Source organism: Thamnophis sirtalis, unplaced genomic scaffold (assembly GCF_051295495.1).
Source record: "Thamnophis sirtalis isolate CommonGarterSnake01/CBP01778 unplaced genomic scaffold, rThaSir2_p1.2 scaffold_15, whole genome shotgun sequence".
Classification (NCBI taxonomy): Eukaryota; Metazoa; Chordata; class Lepidosauria; order Squamata; family Natricidae; genus Thamnophis; species Thamnophis sirtalis.
In genome coordinates this window covers 22,725,977-22,742,016 of record NW_028261395.1, presented here as the reverse complement: position 1 = coordinate 22,742,016, position 16,040 = coordinate 22,725,977, and the positions used below count along the sequence as shown (strand labels likewise).

Sequence of the window (16,040 nt, the reverse complement as noted above, 5' to 3'; positions counted from 1 at the left end):
TCGGACCTCAGAAACCACTAAATTCATTATAATTTTAAATCCCACGGACCACAAATATGATTTTTTAAAACAATAAATAGTATTTAGTGCAATATAAAAATGCAAATAATTTTTCTGCCGACCACAAAAATTTTCTCGTGGACCACCAACTGCTCTAGAAGACACAGAGGCCAGACCAGGTGCGGCCATTCTGAACTGAAACTTCCCTTCTGCTGGTTTAAAAATCAGAATTTTGAAAGAATGTAATGTATTTTTATTCCTCCAAATGTCCTTTGATAAAATGCTCTCCCAACAACTGGGTGACGTTCACTCCACCTGTCAACTTGACCTGCAACTTCTCAAAAATCTGCAGTTAACCTCATTCTTCAACAGCACATTCTACTGAAGGCCTCAGTATCTCTTGAGGGTCATAATGCTGATGGTGGAGCAGAATATGTGCCCAAACTCTACTTCCAGTAAACTCGGAAGAGGAGAAGGAGGAAGAGGGAGGAGGAGGAAGAGGAGGAGGAGAAGGAAGAGGAGGAGGAGGAAGGAGAGGAGGAGAAGGAGGAGGGGGAGGAGGAGAATGATTGCTGAAGTATTCTTTTGCTTTGCAAACAGCAGACAAACCAGAACAATGTTGGGTGAAACAGGCCAGGACAGACCATAGGCCAGACTAGATGAAGAAAGGGGAGCAATTAGGAGGGGCATGTTCCCATTGCATAAGGAGGCAACAGAGACACCAAGACTGGACACCCCCCAAGTCACTTCTATGCAGATCCTCAACTGCATAATGATCAAAATCAGTAGGATGGTTTCTGACTCGGCTAAGGTTTTTAGTTTGGTCTTGCAAAGGAAGGCGTGGAACAATTGTCTGCCCTGGCCCTACCTGGCCTCCAGCTCCCAATTATGCGTGGCCAAAAAAAAGGTGGCCTCTAACCTGGTTTGATCACCATACTTGGGAAGCTTCCATCCTCCAGGGAGGAGTTGATAGCTTTGCTGCCGTGAGCCAAGAAGGACAAGGGTTGAGCAAGCAACACGGCAGCGTTGGTCAAACAATTTGCTCAAGTTTTTAGATAAAATCAACCAAAAGAAATCTGGATAATTGCAGCCACAAGAGGCCTAACCTGGGTTTCATCACATACATCCTTGTTGGTCATTTCATCCCTAGGCAGGGATTATTTGCCTAGTCACTTCTATAGACCATAAGCACATACAGTACTCCTGGATAAAGAGTAGGCTGGAGGTCAAAGTAGATACGCAATTGAGAGTAGCCAGAGGAAACCACCTTTCATACAAAGGGCTGACCAGTACCCATGACCCACCACCATTAATCTGAAAGCCCAATTGCCTTCTGGGGGATTTTATGGATTAATTTATTAACTAATATCCTGCCTTTTGACTCAGGTCTAACTGGGCAAGATTGGTTTAGTGAACCCCAAAAGTATACTTGACAATAAATATGCCATATGGCGTACCTGGGGAAAGTTATTGTTAATATTAAAATAATGTTTTTTCAATAGCCAAGTCAGGAGAGATTTTGGGGGGATATAATGGCATTTGAGGTACCATCCTGTTGGTTTTGGTGTTCTTCAGTTCCTTGTGAATTTGTGCCTATGTCTGTGAAATCTTGGGACTTGCCTATCATCATTTCTTCTTCTTCTTCTTCTTCTTCTTCTTCTTCTTCTTCTTCTTCTTCTTCTTCTTCTTCTTTTCTTCTTCTTCTTCGTCTTCTTCTTCTTCCTCCTCCTCCTCCTCTTCTTCTTCTTCCTCTTCTTCGCACTTGGCCAAGAAAGAATTATATCCTCCTTCTTCTTCCCCTCCCTCTTCTTCTTCTCCTCCTCACCACCTCCTTCTTCTCCCTCCCTTCTTCTTCCTCTTCCTTCCCCCTCCCCTCCTCTTTATTCTTCCTCCCACTCCTCCTCCTTCCCCTCCCTCTTCTTCTTCTTCCCCTTCCTCCTTCTGCTCCTCCCTCCTCCTGTTTTTTGATTCTAATTGCCAGTGTAGCCTATAGTCTTGGCATGTCTTGGGGTAGTGGTGTCTCCCATCAATTCCAATTAAATCTTCCCCAGCTTTGGTTTTAGACTATGCTACAGCCAATACTGTCAAGTGTTGAGAATCCCCTTGGTTCAACGTTTCTGCATCTCCCTGGTAGCTTAATGGTCACCTGAAATTCTAACTTACATTCTGATCGTGCAATAAAGTTTTTAAAAAAATAGTGAAAGTTACTGAATGGGGGGAAAAATATCTGCCACTCACATGTCCTGGTAGGAAGTGAAAAGGCACATTTCCATTAGCACAGTTAATTATTACACCATTTCTCAATATGTTCCCCATATGGACAGCCAATAGAATATTACCTCTTTATCTGTAAAGTGGTCAGAGTCTTATAGATGGGTCAATGATCTATTAAAATCCAACTAGTTGCATCAGCAGCTTTTGAGCTTTGCTAGGCACTGCAACAAATTGTTGAAACTGCTCTTACCACAGTATTTGAACACACAAAAGGAAGGAAGAGACTGAGAGGAAAAAAGTACTTGCACAAGCATGTTAATAAGATGAAAGATTTGTATGTGCAATTCTTGATCATCTGCGATTGTTTGGGCAATACTGTTTAGTATGTTTTTGTACTTAAGGCTGTACGTGTTTCGAAAATGATTTTGAACACAGGTTTTGAAACACGTTCAGACACACACCATGGGACATCTCTTTAAAGTGCACAGATCTTTTTTTTCAGGTTTCTTGAAAAGGGAAAGACCAGTCTGTGCACTCTTCCCATTCCAGATCCATTCTTAGGAATCCTTTCTAAAACATACCCAGCTCTATGGGATTTATACAGCCAAGTCTTAATATTTTGGGATTCAATGCAGTTCAAGGCATATACAAAAAAAGGAGAAGGTCAAAGAACATGAGGCAGATCCAGAAGAAAATGGAGAGGCCACATCAAAGACACCCTACAACAGGGCTGTCAAACTCCTGGATGAGGAGCTGGATAAAGAGCAGAGGAAGAGGAAGCGGAAGAAGCAGAAGCAGAGGAGGAGGAAGGGGAGAAAAAGAAGAGGAAGAGAAAGAAGAAGAGGAGGAGGAAGAAGAGGAGGAGGAGAGGAAAAGAGGAAGAGGAGGAAAGAAAAGAGGAGGAGGAAGAGAAGGAAGAAGAGGAGGAAGAAGAGGAGGAAAAGAAGTAGAAGTAGTGGTGGTGGTGGTAGCAGTAGTAGTAGTAGATGAAGAGGAAGAGGAAGAAGAAGAAGACAATGCAACATTTTATTTTTCTGCAACTATGATTCCAGATCACTTCTCTCAATGGCCTGGATTACACCTTAGAGTCTGAACTCGAAATTATGTATTACCAACCATAAGGCCAGGTTCACACATTGCGATTATTCAGAATTACAGAATTCACACTTTAACTTTGCACCAGGGATGTTAGTGTTAGTACCAGCTGGTGTTACTATACAAGGAAGAACAGAGTTAGGTTTGAAGTGGGCAGGTTACCACAAGCCACTGTAAAATCCACAGCTATCTCAAAATCAAGTTAATCGTTATTTTTTTAGAACAGATAAAGATAGGCATCAAATTAGATAACTTTGCTCTTAAGCATATGTATACTCAACACCTGGGTGCCATGAAAATAATAATGAAGGTATGGGTCACCTTGGATATCGTGGGCAGATATAGCTAAAATACAACTGTGATATTCCAGTTTCTGACTGAAAAAATAAGCAAGTGGCAGATTTTATAGACTAACAAACCATTTAATGAGAAGTTCTAGGTTATCAATAACGTGCTGCTCACGCAGCCAAAATTTAGCAGGCAAAAAGTACAAAGTGCATTTTTAAAATTAAGCCTGAGTTGCAACAGCATCATTATTCAAGTTTAATTTTCAGTTGGGTGTTGCATAAAAAAGGTACAAAAGGAAATTGACTTAATAAACTGGTAATCCTTAGGGTATTAGCTCAGCGGTACCGTTTTCTCCTATAGAATATATTTTGGCCAGTTTCATTTGATTGCATTTTTAAAGTTATTTATCTGATTTAAATGACAACAAAACAGAATCTTCAGAAAAACTTGGGACAAAGTCTTAGATCAAAGGAAGAACTGCTTTTTAAGAAATTCTGAGGTTCAGTCAGAAACTTTCTACATAATCTCCCATGCCTGTAACTTTTAACTGAATGAAAAAGCGCATTAAAGGGCAAAACCTTTTCAACCAACATATCTCACACAGGCTAGTTTTACAGAATGCCAGGACTTGTGACTCCCATGTGAATGAAATTCTCATGTTCCTTGACATCTTCCCATGAGTTAATGTGAAAGCCTAAGAAGCTTGCAAGTTAAAAAATAAAATAAAAATCAATGGGGATCACTCAATGACCCGGCTGATGGCAAGAGCACAGATTTGGCCTTGAAATTTATTTCCTTGGGAAGCTCGCAAGGAAAAAGTCAATGGGGACCTTGCAGGAACCCAACAGGTCATGGGTTGTCTAGTCTACAAAGAAAATACCACATGACACAACCAGATTTGATCCTGAAAAGCGGGCCAGCATCGACTTCAATGGATGAACAACATTTAATGAGCCGTGATGGCACAGTGGTGAGAATGCAGTACTGCAGGCTACTGCTGACTGCCAGCAGTTCAGCAAATCAATTCTCATTGGCTCAAGGTTGACTCAGCCTTCTATCCTTCGGAGGTCGGTCAAATGAGGACCCAAATTGTTGGGGGCAATAGGCTGACTCTGTAAATTGCTTAAAGAGAGCTGTAAAGCATTGTGAAGCAGTATATAAGTCTAAGTGCTATTGCTATGGAATAATTTTTTTTTCTCAAAAAATAGATGTGAGGATAAGAGGACTGTCAGAGTTTGCTGCAACAATCACATCACACACAGGTAATTGATTCAGCAAGATTCATTAACTTCTCTTTATATATAATATAACACATGAAGCAAATATACAATACCAAAAGCAGGTTTTCCAACGTGATAGTAAATACAAGCAAACACAGGCAGAAGCAGAGGAGATAACAGTTTCAGAGAACAGTTTAGAGCAGCAGACTAGTATAAAGCTCAGCACAGACTCAGAGCTTTAGTACAGAAGTTAAGCTAAGCCACGCCCAAGCTCCTAGCTGTCTCTAGCAAATAATGTTTCAGTTTTCAAACAGCACTCATTGGCTGACCTAGTTGCCATGTCTATTCATTGGCTGACCTGGTTACCATGTCTCTGCCAAGTCTCATACACACTGACAAGAATTATGTATGTTCTTGCCAATGTTTTCAAAAGAATGGACAACCATCATTTTCCATCAAGGAGAAAGGTATCTAGAACTGATGTTTCACGACAGTGAGAACAATTAATCATTAGAACGGTTTGTTTTTGGAAACTGTGGATGTTCCAATACTGGAGATTTTTAAGAAGAGACTGGATAGCCACTTATCTGGAATGGTGTAAGATACTCCTGAGTAGGAGGTTTGACTAAAATACCTCCTGTTATTCTGTTTCCTTTATCCTTCTAGTCATTTGCTCCTATTTTTCTTTCCAACTTTATCACCTAGTTTACCCTGTTCTTTGTTGCTATCTATACTTTTATTATGTTCAACAATTACAAGATAAAATTTCCAATGCAACACGTAACATTTAATTGAATCCTCCCACTTGAAAAGGATCTATTTCTGAATGACATGTATTTGTACTTTGTTTCTGAATATTTTATGTCAAAGTCAATTATGACAGGATCACCAATCCCTTGCAATCCAACATGACATAATCTTTCTCACAATTATTCTTTCCATACCCAAATTTTCCAATTAAAAACCATCCATCGTTATAGGTTCTAATCAGATTCCAATAACAATGGGAACTCGGAGAGAAGTTAGGAAATAAGAATTTTGCATTTCCTAGAAGTCTATGAAGGAGAACACTTGGCCTGAAATGTAAACAAATACCTTTGGCACAATCAAGGAAGTTTACAGTTATACAACATGTAGTGTTCCTATTAAAATGTAACTAATGTGAAAGATGAATGCATAACTAATCGAAGACCACATTATGCAATGAATGAGAGCAAGGAATGGACTCGCCGGTCACAAGACAGCTACAAGAACGGACGACTATTATGCTCAGCAGAAAGCTAGCTTGGAAAAAAAAAATCAAAAGATGGAGGAGGACTCTTCAATAGCAATCTTAAATTGCTCATGTGGTCAAGGGGGATCTTTGAAAGGTTTGGATGCATTTCGACCAGAAGATTTTAAAGGGATTGAGGAGGAGCATAAATCATTTAATAGGTTTATATTACTACCCACGGTAGATTTCTGACACAGTTTCTGAAGTGAAGTGGCTCCTTCATCATTTTTTTTATGTCAAAGATTGTGAAATTATGAATTAAAGTTCAGTATATATAATGGTGGGAAATACCACATCCACACCCACACACCACAGCACACTGTACTGTATACACAGACACCTAGACACAGACAAAAATATAAAAATTCCTTTCTCACCCTTATGGTGGGTATGTGTCTTCCTCAATCTAGGGTCCTCTACCATAGGCCTGGGATGGACGGATGGATGGATAGACAGACAAACCAGAGGCCTGGGATAGAGGGATGGACGGACAGACCAGAGGCCTGGGATGGATGGATGGATAGATGGATGAATGGATGGATGAATGGACAGATCAGAGGTCTGGATAGATGGATGGATGGACAGACCAGAGGCCGGACAGACAAACCAGAGACCTGGGATAGATGGGTGGGTGGATGCATGCACTAGACTAGAGGCCTGGGATGGATGGAGAGATGAGAAATAGATAAGATAGATAGATAAATAATGTAGCTATCTGACAGACAGACAGACAGACAGACAGGTAAAGATCTTCCCACTCCACTGCACTGTACAGTAGAAGGCATTTTAAGGCACAACTTCCTAAGAAGTTGAAGTAGGATTGGGGAGACTAGGGTTCTGCTTCACCCTCAGCCATTGGACCAATTCTCCCCCTCTGCCCACCTACCAAATGTGCTTTGAACTCCCAGATATGAATCTAACGAAGGAACAGGAACAGGCATCAAAAGCCACCGAAAATGTCAACAGAGCAATATATTCCCTCTCTCTGGTGTTTGACGAAGATCAAATATTAGTACAGTATTTGTGCCCCAGACTCACAGACAGTAAACACCCACCCAGATAAGCTTCTTTGACCCAGAGTTCCCTGGAGCTGGATTGCTATTATGTGGGATTTTGTCTTTTAATTTAAGACTAGCCGATAATGTGGCGTTGCCCGGGTATTTATTTATAGGGGGAAAATATCCAGACCAAACGTAATTTCTAATGTTGGATTTTCCCCCTTGCCAGAGGGAGCCCCTTATAGAGTACTGTGAAGCTGTTACCATAGCAACTCCACTGCACTGTACAGTAGAAGCCATTTTAAGGCACAACAGGCTGTATCTTAACAGAACACCTCCCCCTCCCCTTGAGAGGTTTTAGGGATATATATATATATGTGTGTGTGTGTGCGCGTGCGTATATGTATATAATATATATATATGTATGTATGTATGTATGTATGTATGTACATACGTGTATGTGTATCCCTAAATACATACACAGACACAAAGATAGACAGACAGACAGACAGACAGAGAGACATAGATGAAAGATGAATGAAAAGTATTCTTAAGAAATGCCCCTTAAAATTCTCTTTATGACATCACTGCTGCAAAAGTTCAATGAGAAAAAGAATGTTATCTCATCACGATGGGCTCTTTTTCCTAAGCATGCTATGCTCAACTCCCCTGAATTTCCTGCCCTCTCTGGAGCTTTTTGAAGGTCTGCCACAGAAAAGAGAGTCTCGATTTACTCTCCAAAGCACGTGAAGGTAGGGCAAGAAGTAACTGGTGGAAACTGGTCACAGGGAGAGCCAACCTGGAATTAAGGAGGAATTTCTTGGCAGTGAGAACAATTAATCCACTCCAGAAGTTGTGGGTGCTCCATCGCTGAAAGTTGTCAAGAAAAGATTGTCTGGGATATAGTAAGGACTCCTTCCCTGGTCACCAAACTTTTGGACATCAGGAACCACTAAATTCATAATTTTAAATCCCGCGGACCACTAATACCGATTTTTTTTAAAAAAATGATACACAGTATTTAGTGCAATATTAAAAAATGCAAATTATTTTTCTGCGGACCACCAATGGTCCACAGACCATTGTCTTTCACAGCTCAAAACCGAGATTGCTGAAATGACAACTCGGCATGAAAAATCAGATCTGAAGGGCAATATTTCTTTCTCACTCTTACCTCTGTCCACCTTTAATGAAGAAGTTCCCTTTCATTCTCTTTGTTAACTTCCAGCAGTCTGTTAAAAAAAAAAAGTCAGTTTTCCAGATCTGACAGAAGCCAAAATACCTGTGTGGGCCAAAGCGCTGGGCACTGCTACCCAAATTTCTCCAAAATAAATAGAAGAACCAGATATAAACCCCTCTGCCTTGTGTGCCTTTGTTACGATTCACATTTCTAGGTCCCATTTTCCTCCAAACGGTTTTGATTAAAAATGCTTAGCAATTGAAGAGTCCCTTTCCAATGTCCGTCATGCTAAATTATGTAAGATTATATGAGACCAGCAGAACACAACCCCAAAATTGTGCGCTGTTGAACAAATGATGGGGGTGGGTGGGTTAGAGGAGAGCAACTTGTCTCGCTGGTTTATTCTTAATTGCTGATAATGGTTCTGCCATATTTCTGCTCTGCAAAAGCTATTGCAAAGTTTAGAGAGTGTTATAGCGCAGGATACAAAGGCCGGCACAAGAGACAAAAGGTCTCTTTGTAACCATCTAGGATTCAGGCCATAAACTTCGGCTCTTCTGCTTGTGAACAGCAATGCAAAGGTTCTGGAGTTCAGCTACTCACAAGACCAAAAAAATGCCCAATTAAGTCTTCCCCTCCCCCACCTAAAATGCCCTTTCTGGAAATCCTGAGGTCAGCCAGATTTCTGCTCATAAACGTTTGACTGGCATTTGCATTTTCCTGCAGTGCTGAAGGTTGCCTGGCATTTCCTCTGTTGGCTTTCACTGAGCAGTGAAGCCCAGATTTTTTTTACAAGGCGGGGGGGGGGGGGATTTAACGTTTTGGAGATCTGTGTGGTTTTGTCTTTTATTCCTCTATGTGCGTTAAGGTTATTTATTTGGTTTTTATTTTGCAAATCACTAGGAGCTGAGCTGAGCAGGACACCAATATTGCCAAACAAATATACATGACCTTGTTAGTTTCCAGCTTCAAAGGTAATATATTGGTAAAAAAAATCTATTCGCTCTTTGACTGTGGATCAGAATGCATATGTGGCGAATGATTCAGACCAGCAGTGAAATAAAGGTAATCCTCGAGTTACGACAGTTCACTTAGTGACTGAAGTTACACGATTAGCCTCCCCAGTGTTTACAACAAAGTCCCAAAATTTCAAATGTTGCATTACCACGCCAGTTGTTCGCCCTTATGAATGACAGCAACATTCACCCTATTCCCTGCCCCCCACAACTGCTTCCCACATCCATCCTGCCGTACTAGACTCACTTACCTTGCAAAGATCTGACTCTGCCATGGTTTCTTGGCCTTTGAAGAAGAGGAGAGCAGGACGATTTCGTTTCCAGCATCTGGTCGGTTTGCAAATGCTTTTCGTGCCGATAATGAAGTATTGGGGGGGGACGGGACACTGTGATCTCATGCGACTTCAGGCACCCATTCTCTGCAAAAGTGGAGAGATGCCGGAAGTCATGTGAGATCACAGCCCCCAGAACCTTTCACTCTGGACTAGAAGACCTCCAAGGTCCCTTCCAGATCTATTCTGATTCTCTTAACGCAAAAAGCACTTGCAAGCCAACCAGACGCAAGAAGCAAAGTCGTCCTGTTTTCCTCTGCCTCAAAGGCAAAGAAACTGTGACAGAAAGAAGACAGATCCTTGAAGGTGAGTCAGGTGTGGCAGGAAGGGAGGTGGGGGAAGCATGAGTTATCTCAGTGGATCGGGTGGCCTGTTCCATCACTAGACACCCCCCCCACGGCCCTCCCCACCCTAAGATACCTCATGCTCTTAACAACCCGCACATTTGATTAGCAAATGCGAAGGCAAAAGCAGGGAGTGATCACATCCAAGTTACATAATTCACTCCTACGAATCTTCAGAGTTACAAATGTAATTGGCAGTCTCCATTACATTCGTAACTCGAGGATTACCTGTACAGTTCTATATAAAAATGTAAAGGCAAGTGAAAGATCTCTCTATATTCCTATTACCTTTAAAATGAAGCTACTGAATTCTCAGTGTATCTATTAATGCAATCAGGGATGTCACTGGGACTGACAGACAAGATCCAGAATTTGGGGTGGATTTTCTATTTTTAAATATCTACCCACCCCAGCAAGAAAATGAGTAAGTACTGTACCAGATTTTCCACTTTACCAGACCAGCTCTTAGAGAGATGCAAAGTTCCATAACCACTCATTGCAGTACAGATAATCCTTGACCCACACAATTGAGTCCAAATTTTGATTGCTAAGTGAGACATTAGTTACATGAGTTTTGCTCCATTTTATGACCTTTCTTTGCCACAGTTGTTAAGTCAATCACTGCAATAGTTAGGTTAGCCACACAGTTGTTAAGTGAATCTGTCTTCCCCCTTGTCAGAAGGCCGCAAAAGGGTATCACATGACTCCGGGACACTGCAACCGTCATAAATGTGAGTCAGCTGCCAAGCGTCTGATTTGGATCACATGACCTTGGGATGCTGCAATGGTCATAAGTATGAAAAACAGCCATTTTACTTTTTTTCCATGCCGTTGTAACTTCGAACTGTCACTAAATGAACTGTGGTAAGTTGAGGACTACCTATATCTCTCTGGATGTATTTCTTGAATTGGGAATTCCTTACAGTTTCTTGTCACCCCACAAAAGGAAAGTGCTGGACAACATGCCAGCCTCAACATGGCTACCCAGAGAAGAAATGAGAACTCCAAAGCAGGCAAAAAAATGTATTTGCAGACAAGAAAACTCTTCTGACTGATTTTGCAATGGTGCATAGCTGAGAGTTCAGCTGTGCAGTGGGGGGAAAGGTCTTCCTATCTTTGATCTCTGCTCTATATCGCTATTCGTTTCTTTCATTCCGGGATCGTACAAATGATTGTTCAAATGAGACCAAATGTGAAATACTAAACGGGTAGTAAAAAATACTAAATGGAAGGTGCAAAGGGCAACAGGTACATGCCCTTAGCTTGTGCCCCAGCCTCTACGTGATCACAAGCTGCAGAGTACAGAGTACCATGCATGACCCTGTGGCAGCTGATCTCTTTCATTCATTCAGGACAAAAAAGAAAGAAAGAAAGAAAGAAAGAAAGAAAGAAAGAAAGAAAGAAAGAAAGAAAGAAAGAAAGAAAGAAAGAAAGAGGGAGGGAGGGAGGGAGGGAGGGAGGGAGGGAGGGAGATAGGATGGCTCTAGGTCATGACAATTTTAACTTTTCTACATTATTTTTGCCTTGGACAGAAAAACATTTATGGAATCTAATGACGCTTTGATACCTGCAATAAAGAAAAGTACAGGTAATCTTCAGGTTACAAGTGTTCCCTTAGCGAACGTTCAAAGTTTTGTGATAAGGGCCCCCTAGCGTTTGCAAACAAGTCCAAAAGCTATGAATCTTGCAGCACCACAGCAGTTGTTCTTCCTTATGAACAACCGCAATCTCTCTGAAACCTTCATCCTGAACGTTGCCAGCAGAAATGGAGCTTTTGAGGGGATTCCCCCCTCCCTCAGAAGCTCCCTTTGTGCCTCAGGCTCCCCACAATTTCTTCCCCCACAACCTGCCACGCCAGGACACTTACTTTTGGGGATCTAGCAAGCAGTCTCCTCTCCAGCCTCTCAGCCATGTGCGCTCCTCCGCAGTTCCATTCGGACCTCTGTAGGCCTCACCAAGGTTGTCAGCCGAAATGGGAGTTTTTGAGGGGCGAATCTGCCCCTCCAATGCTCCATTTTGGCCTGTAACGGGTCAGGGAAGCCCTGCGGAGGCCCAAACAGAGCATCAGAGAGGTGGATTCACCTCTCAGAAGTTCCATTTTGGCCGGCAACATGCTTGGCAAGGCCTACAAAGGCCCAAATAGAAGTGAAGAGGAGCGCACATGGCTGAGAGGTGACTGCTTGCTAGATATTCACAAGGTAAGTGACCCAGCGCAACAGGTTGGAGGGGGAAGCAATTGTGGGGAATATGAAGTATTTCAGTGGGTTGGGGAAGCCTTGGGTACTCTTAAGCAGGTGCCTATTCCATCAGTAGCCCCCCCCCCCCCCCCCATGGCCTGCCCCACCCTGGAATACCCCTTGTGTACTTTATGAGCCTCACATTCAATTAGCGAATGCATGGGTGAAAGGAGGAAGTGATCCCGTTCAAGGTACAAGATTCACTCCCACGAATCCTCGGGTTAGGAATGAAATGGGCAGGCTCCATTACATTCATAACCCGAGGAGTATCTGTATATGTGGTTTTGCTGATGCCTTATGTCTCTATATGCAGCCTTATGCGATTAATGACACATGCAAAGTACAATGTTAGCCTAAGTCCATGATGGCAAACCTATGGTACGTGCTGGCCAGCTGACTTCGGCCTTATTTTAAGGCCGTTTTTCGCCTGAAGGCTCCTGAAGGCTCCGGAGGGCCTCCAGGGGTGGTGGGGTGGCTGTTTTCACCCTCTCCAGACTCCTGGAAAGCCTCTGGAGCCTGGGGAGGGCAAAAAACGGGGTCCATTGTGTGCCAAAAGTGCGGGAGGAGGGAAAGGGTCTTGTGCACATAGCATCATGGGTGTGGGCACACTCACGCATGCCCCCCCCCCGCGCTCTGCTTTTGGCACGTGATGGAAAAAATTAGCCGTCACTGGCATAAGTGGATTAGACCCTGCCATTTCTTTCTTGCATATAACAGGAACTGAATGTAGGTTGACCTACACATTCTTGAGTAATGTAGGCCACACTTCCTTTATTTCTACTTTTATTTGACTTTTATTGGTCTCTTATTATAGTGCTTAAGAAATGCAATGTTTCATTCGGAACCCAAAGATTTGGATAAAGAGTTTCCTTAACAAATTCTCCTACTTATGTGACTTCCATCACAGCTCATGGAGGGTTAACACTGATTCATCAGGGACTCGGGGGACATTTCTCCTTTCTTTTGGGGGAAAAATGGCCTCTAAAAAGAAGTGCACATGTTCCAGATTGAGACAAAGATAGCATGCGGTATGGTTGGTTATCAGCAAACATCCTTAAAGATCTCAGAGAAGCTGTTACTCCACCTTCAAAGTGATTTAGAAGCCCACTTTTAAAGTACTGTATTTTTCAGAGTAGAAGGTGCACCTTTTTCCCTCAAAAAAGAGGCTGAAAATTTGGGTGCGACTTATACACTGAATACAGCATTTTTGCCTCCCGAAACCCTGTCCCCTCAACTAAAATGGCTGTACACCGCCTTTAGAAGGCTTTCAGAGTGCTCCTGGGGGCTGCGGAGGGCAGAAATGAGCGAAACACGGACTGTTTTTTGCTCATTTTTGCCCCCACCCCCCATGAGCACCCTACAAACCTCGTAGAGGATATTCATGCCCCTTTTTAGGGGGGGGGGAAACCGGGCCTGTTTTCGCAAAACATGGGCCGTTTTCAGGAGGTCTGCAGAGTGCAAAAACTTTTTTTAAAAAATTTGCCTCTTCAAAATCTTGGTGTGTCTTATACTCCGGTACATTTTATACTCCAAAAATACAATATTTGCCTCAACTTGAGAAAACAGCATGGTTCATTTTGGGGGTCGGGAGGGGGAACAGTTCCTGTCCATTCACAGACTAGGGATGCAGACTGTCCACAGGCACAGGCAACTATGGAGACTCTTCTTATCTCTTGGGATATCTGATGCAAGCCCTTCCTGCCACGGCTCCTGCGCCAGCAACTTCAATGCAAACAGATGGAAAGAGGAGGATTTTCAAAATGCCAACTTCACATGACGGTTACGTGTTTGTTTGTTTTTTGCAAGCTATGCCCCTTTTCTTACACTGGAAAGAGAGGAGAAAAAAAACCTGCATCAGTACAGCTGTTACTTCACTATGGCAGCTTTCTAGCATTCTGAAGGTCACAACAGTTTAGAGGGTTGAGAAAATATCTGCAGACTCCTCACATCCTGGACATAAACTGTTTCAACTACTCCCCTCGGGACCCCGCTACAGGGCACTGCATGGCAAAACAACTAGACACAAAAGACAGTTTTTTCCCACCCCATGCCATCGTTTTGCTAAACGCTTAATTCCCACAGCACTCCTTTGCCTAAGGACATCTAACCCTGTAGCAGGACTGTATTATTGTTATCCTTCTCACCTTTCCTATTGCCTACTCCTGTTGATCTCTTACATGACTATTCCTTTGTGGGTTGTATCTTATGATTTATGACTTTGTTGCTTCTATGTATAGTGAGAGTTTCTGCACAGGAGACTAATTCCTTGTGTGTCCCATCACACTTGGCCAATAAAGAATATTCTATTCTATTAATGTAAGTTGCCATACAGCATATAATAAACACTGCTTTCATGAAATGTAAACAATGTAAGTGTATTTATGTCAGGGTTATATATATCCTGCCCTATGCCCAATGAAACCTGAAGCAAACAGTATCAAGCTATATATCTAATAGGCTTTGATATTTTATTGTACAATAATTCAGCTTTGCCTTAATCAGAAGTAACTCTCCTTTAAGTTTCCACACTTATTTTTCTAACGGGACACAGCACAGAGAACATGTGATCTCCTGTGAGTTTCTGGACTCCTTTTTTTTTCCTAGCAATTCTGAAAATGCTCACTTCAGTTTTCCTTTCTGAAAAGCGGACGATGAAATCTTAAAAGATAGCTCTACAAATCTCCGTTTTTATTTTAAAAAAGCTCCAAGGATTGGTATTGAAGCTGATATGAAACAAGCCAACATCCAGCTCAGAATCTGATTTAAAAGTTGACGCAGTCAATCTGTAGTTCCCATTAAGAGTTGGTTTCAACTCTTTAATAGTTAGAAATGTCAAATTTGGTGTGTGTGAGAGAGAGATGGAGGGGGGGGGGAGCGAGCGCTGGCCCTCATTCCTTGCTAGATGTGCCCTCCCTGCAAATATTCATATTTTATTTTTTTACTTCATCAGCCAGTATCTCAGCTGCAACAGTGTAAACTCTGCTTTCACTCAGGAGCCCTGAAGACACTACAGCGCAAACAAGAAAAAGACATCCATTATCCATTATGCTGTGGTTGTGTTCACATGAGACTATTCGTCAGGACAGTTCAACTAGCAGCTGCATTGGCATTACATGGGGTACTATTGATCTAACCCAGTATTTATTTATTTGACCAAAGAACAGGAAATCCTCCAAGACAACCTAACCCAAAACAAGGGAATGGGGTCGTAGACTCGTAGGAAAATGCACATTAACAACACATAAAGTAAAAACAATCCAACAAATTCAGCACTTTCCATCCTGGGGCAAAATGCTCATCTGTTGCTATTCATTTAGTCATTCATACATGGCTGTGTTTATCTGACACACTGAACTGGGAGGAAGGGATCTCCAAGAATAAGCAGTTACACTGGCATAATGGATAATAGTGGGCCCTATTTATTTAGCCCAGGGGTCCTCAAACTTTTTAAACGGGGCCAATTCATGGTCCCTCAGACTGTTGGGGGGACGACAAAGGATAGTTTGATTTGCCTAATGACAGGGTGGGTGGGCACGGGTAGGTGGTCATGTGACTGGGTGGGTGTGACCAACTTAGCAGTCCATTAAACAACACACAGCAGCCCTCTTTTCTATTCTTTTTTTAAAAACTGCATGAAGTTTTTTGCTCTAAGTTGTTGGGTTTTTTTTTTACCAGGGGGGAGAGGTTGACAATGCCTGGGGAAGGAAAGGCATGCTATCCCCAGGTCTCATGGCTATATTTAAAGGGCCAACTAATGTCATTGGTGTTGGTGAGGTGATAGTGACAGTGATAGTGCGATGTTCACTGGAGCAGTAAATTGACAGGTGTGGTAAGAGTTAACGG

At 42.4% G+C, this 16,040-nt stretch overlaps 1 protein-coding gene across 8 annotated transcripts in view; it reads right to left on the bottom strand.

Moving 5' to 3' along the window:
- SHLD2 (shieldin complex subunit 2) overlaps positions 1-16,040 on the bottom strand; it is a 40,344-nt gene that overhangs the window by 17,828 nt on the left and 6,476 nt on the right. For 4 of the 8 annotated variants that reach the window (XM_087701925.1, XM_087701921.1, XM_087701926.1 and 1 more), the window contains exon 2: positions 8,263-8,320. The gene's annotated coding sequence lies outside the window, so the exon portion shown is untranslated. Of the gene's footprint in view, positions 1-6,467; positions 6,837-8,262; positions 8,321-9,535; positions 9,586-13,745; positions 14,023-16,040 lie in introns of those variants that run through there. The other 4 variants (XM_087701923.1, XM_087701922.1, XM_087701928.1 and 1 more) reach the window with 3 other exon arrangements.